Source organism: Sorghum bicolor, chromosome 6 (assembly GCF_000003195.3).
Source record: "Sorghum bicolor cultivar BTx623 chromosome 6, Sorghum_bicolor_NCBIv3, whole genome shotgun sequence".
NCBI classification, from domain to species: Eukaryota; Viridiplantae; Streptophyta; class Magnoliopsida; order Poales; family Poaceae; genus Sorghum; species Sorghum bicolor.
In genome coordinates, this window is record NC_012875.2 from 696912 (window position 1) to 702018 (window position 5107).

The 5107-nt window shown below is 39.4% G+C and overlaps 1 pseudogene; it reads left to right on the plus strand.

Annotated features, from left to right (window-relative positions):
- Positions 233-3493, plus strand: LOC8056960 (annotated as a pseudogene).

Below are 5107 nucleotides of genomic sequence, written 5' to 3' on the forward strand. Positions count from 1 at the left end.
ATAAACCTAAATATGTATTATGTCTAGATACATAACGAAAGCTATGTGTGTGTATATTTAGAAAAAACTAGAACGTTAGTCGATTTTGAACTAATAATTTATTTAAGCGTTGCTAGCTGACCGGCACGTTATCTCCCTGCTGCCACGGTATACCAGATCGAATCCTGTCCATATATATCTATTCTGCCGCGGGCACTGGCTACCAGATTTTGCATGCGATGCACACATCTGCTTTTCTGCTGCCTTCCCCTGGCCTTTCCTTTTTCAGTGCTTAACTGCCGCGCGCTACCCCCATGGAATTATAACCCTAGCAGCTATAGCTATCAAGCTTTATTTATTCCTTCCTTCCTTCCTCTTCTAGCAGCTACACTACACCCTGAACTGCCTCGATCAATATATATATAACTCAATTCAACAAAGTCATCATCTCCCTCCCCAGTTGCCGATCGATCGATCGATCCATCCATCTTTTAATTTGCTCCAAACCTATCCACACAGCAGACCTGAGATCGAGCTGTGCGCGCGATCGATCGATCGATCCGTTCACATGTCAGGGCCAGCATGCGGTGTGTGCGGTGCAGCCGCCTGCTGCCGGCACCTCTTCCACACCGGCGACGAGAACGACGACTTCAACAGCCGGCGGGCCTTGTTCTCTGTCTTCCCTGCGGCGGTTCACCATCATGAGCCCAGCCCCAGCAGCATGCAGCAGCAGCCTCCGGCGGGGTGCCTGCACGAGTTCCAGTTCTTTGGCCATCAGGACAACGATGACCACCAAGAAAGCATCGCCTGGCTCTTCGACCACCCGCCGCCACCTGCGCATGATGTCGAGTCGACGACGACGACCGGTCCCCAGCTGAGAACCAGCAGCCTCATCACCGGGCGTTTGACCCGTTTGGGACGGAGGGAAACGGGCTCACCTTTGAGGTTGATGCCCGGCTGGGCCTCGGCAGCGGGGGCGCCGCCCGGCAAACAGCAGAGACAGCAGCAGCAAGCGCCACCATCGTAAGTAGTACAGAGATCGAGAGCATGGAAAGATATAATGAATCTCAGGATCACTCGGCTGACTCCAATTTTCTGTTCTTGATTTGTCTTCAGTTGCTTCACGTTCTTTTCTGTTCTTGATTGATCACGATTCTTTCTTTTTCAGTGCTTGCTTTTTATTTTAGACTAGATCCAGAGCGAGCTCACACAATATGTGGTTCCTCCTTTTTTTTTATTTTGAAAGATCATATGTGGTTCTTCTTGCGATCCTTCTCTCTCCGCGTGTGTGTGTCACTTCTTTTTATTTGGTGCCAGCAGAAAAACCAGATTTCGGGGTCTTGCTGACTAAGAGAATTTTCTATCATGCATGGCGTATGAGGGCATATGCATGTTTTGCAACTAGAATCTATGGGTTGAGAGAATTGAACGATTACTTTTTTCTGAATAAATGGGAAAAAAACAATTACAAGGGTGTTGTGGAATTTTGTTGTTGATATATAACCGACAAATTCATCATCGATTTGATGAGAGTAAACTAAATACTCTCATACATAGAGTTTGTGCGAGGACTACGTACTGAGATGGATATTAATAAATCCAAATTAATCACCTTTTTGGAGAGGAAGAAATAGATATGGAAAAGGGTAAGATTAATTGTTGTATATACTTACTAATTAACTGAATTGATCATATATTCTTATCAGCAAATCTATATATTGTGATATAGTTACTAAGAAATTATATATAGATAAAAGGAAGAAAGCTTGGCCTTATTTTTCCATTTTCTTCATCACTATATTGGTTCATTTTGCTCTTGAAAATTTATGCTTGTCTCATGATGATATATATAGTTAACCGCAGGCACTCCAGATTTGTATGGTTTGAAATCAACTGTAACAATGTATATGCATGTCGGTGCATCCACTGATGCATCCACCTATTTGGATGACCTAGCTTGTGTGATTGTTATGATAAAGAAAAGAACAAAATATAGTCCTCTAAAACCAAATATAACATGTCAAACAATTTCCATGCATATGCCCTACTGGTATCTCAACCTGTCCTGAAGGTTTGTCCATGCCAAAGTTTGATTGAATAGGTAATAAGTTGTCTCATTTTATGTGGATCATTTGCATATTTGCTGTTTGCTTTTTGCTACATTTGGCTTTTACAAAAGTAATAGGTGATTAATTAATGCACTTTCATTGCATATACGCACAAACAACTTAATCACTTGTCTTAAGATCTAATTTGTACCCCAAACAAATCGTGCTACCAAGGCAAGGAAATCAGCATATACAGATATAGTCAATATTTTTCCTTGATTATTTGGTTATTTAATTGTCTAGTATGTTCTAAAATTTAAGGGTTGTGATTTATTTAAACTCTTACCTCTTAAGAGGTAATAGGTGTACCATAGCAAAACTCTCCGATGTTCATCAGACATGTAGGCCAATTCAACATCCAGCAAAGTGCAGATTCATATATCGAAACAATAAATGGCGAAGGCATGCAACGAGTTATTTAGTTACCTAGCTCTCCTAATTTTGCTTTGATCATGCAAGACAAAGAAACTAATATGAATGCAATAATTCATGCTTAACCACAACCTCTTTCTGGCCCATTTCTTTTATTCTCCACTGATTTAGGCCTTGTTTAGTTCCGAAAAATTTTAGGAAATCGACACTGTAGCACTTTCGTTTGTATTTGACAAATATTATCTAATCATGGACTAACTAGGCTTAAAAGATTCGTCTCGTCAATTTCGACCAAACTGTGCAATTAGTTTTTATTTTTGTTTATATTTAATATCCCATGCATGTGTCTAAAGATTCGATGTGACGGGGAATGTGAAAAATTTTGCAAATTTTTCAGGGAAGTAAACAAGGCCTTAAAGTTGCTGCTCTGGTTCATGCAGATGTCATTCTGTGGGAGCACATTCACAGACGCCGCAAGCTCGAGGCTCAAGGAGCCAACCCTGACTGACGACAGTCAGCTGCAAATGCCGGTAGGTCAGTCAACGGAGAGGGAGGCTAAGTTGATGAGGTACAAGGAGAAGAGGATGAGGAGGTGTTATGAGAAGCAGATAAGATATGCATCCAGGAAAGCCTATGCGCAGGTGAGACCCCGGGTGAAAGGTCGCTTTGCCAAGGTAACCGAAGCCTGCTCCGCCACAGCAGACAATGTTGGCAACGACCACCTGCTCTGATGCCAATCGATTAGATCCTTTTTAGGCACTGGTTAATTTGACTACATACATCATATCTTAATAACTGAATCCATAGTATATAGAGATACATATAGCTAGTATAGTAGTAAATTAGTGTATGTTATGTCTCTCAATTGCCGACTGCTATAACAACTGTGGGGGTTATTACTGTGTGTATTGCTATTTGTATGAAACTATTAGGCTGTGTCCTTCAAATTTAGGAAATTCTATATATTGATCAGATGTCCATTATGACCAGATTAAAGATTAATTATATTATGCGCCAGGCGCCGCAAAGCGCGAAAGGCCCTTTCAACCTCTTGTTGCACCTCTTTTCGTACGTTGTGGTTCAAGGGATTGTTCAGTTTAATTTGTGCAAAGATTCTCCTTTATTCCATGCCAATTCGTTATTTAATACTCTATGGAGAAGAGCTAAGATACTACGACTACACAGATTAATTTTAGGTCAGTCTCAATGCATAGTTTCATGACACAGTTACCAAGACTATAAACTAGGTAACCGAGCCACAGGAGTTTCATGGGGATGAAACTCCTCTCTCATATGATGAAACTCCTTCATTTAATGACCCTGCCAAGTCAGCAATTTTGCTTATGTGGCACCCTATTTAATGTGCATGACACTCTCATGAAACATACATTGAGACTGGTCTTACAATCTTTGCTATCAACGATGATTCAAAGAGTAAATTAACTATCTCTATAAATGTTTTGTATAGCTTTCGAACCACCCCTCAAAATCGTTTTTCATGATTGGATGACTTAATAAAACTGCTGCTGAAAAACAGATATACCTATTTTTAGGGACGTCTGATACATAAAAAGATCTGTCTATAGAAATCATATTCTTTTTGGAGCCATTTATTATAAGTCAGACATCCTTCAAGATAATATTTAAATAAAACTTAGAGCTCAACATGATCTAAAACTTTCTAGTTAGCCTGTTCTTTATTTTAAGATCATTTATGGGCTTAAATAAACATTTTAAATTATTAGAATTTGAAATCTGAAATATTCAATTTTCCAAATGATCTCAAATGAAAGTGTGCCATATATATCATAGTTGTACACTACGGGATTACGAGGCTTTGCCGAGTGCTCGGGCACTCGGCAAAGGCCCCTCTCGCACTCGGCAAAGGCTTTGCCGAGCGCCCACTCGGCAAAGGCCGCTCGGCAAAGAATTAATCGGCAAAGGGATTCTTTGCCGAGTGCCACGTGTCAGGCACTCGACAAAGCCTTTGCCGAGTGCCACATCAGCACTTGGCAAAGACAAAAAAGAAAAAACTCCAAAAAATAGGAAAAAATTTTTTTTAGGGGGAGGGCTGCCATCAGCTAGCACCTCCCCACTTTTTTTCAACGTTTTTCCAACAAAAATTTCAACTTTGCCACAGCCAAGATTCAAACCTAGGAACCTATCTCACAAGCACATTACTCCTTATCCACTGCACTACACCATCATGTGTGTCTATATTTCGTTTTGGTTCTTCATATATTATACCAAATCACATGTAAATTGATTATTTGAGCCTCTAAACGATTCAAATTAAAAAATTGTCAACTACAAAGTTTCATAACTTTTTTATATCTATAATTTTCATTTAGGGAGTTTCTCCATCCGAGGTCATTTATAAAATTTGAATTTCAAATTTGAGAAATTTAAACGTAGTTTTTGCATGACAAGATGATTTCAAATCAAAAAATTATCAACTACAAAGTTTCATAACTTTTCAAGACCTACAAAGTTTATTTAGGCTGTTTTTTCATCTGAGGTAATTTCAGGAAATCAAATTTAAAAATTTTCAAATAAAGACGCAGTTTGGAATGACAAGATAAACTCAAATCAAAAAGTTGTCAACTATAAAATTTCATAACTTGTCAAAATCTTCAAAGTTTATTTTT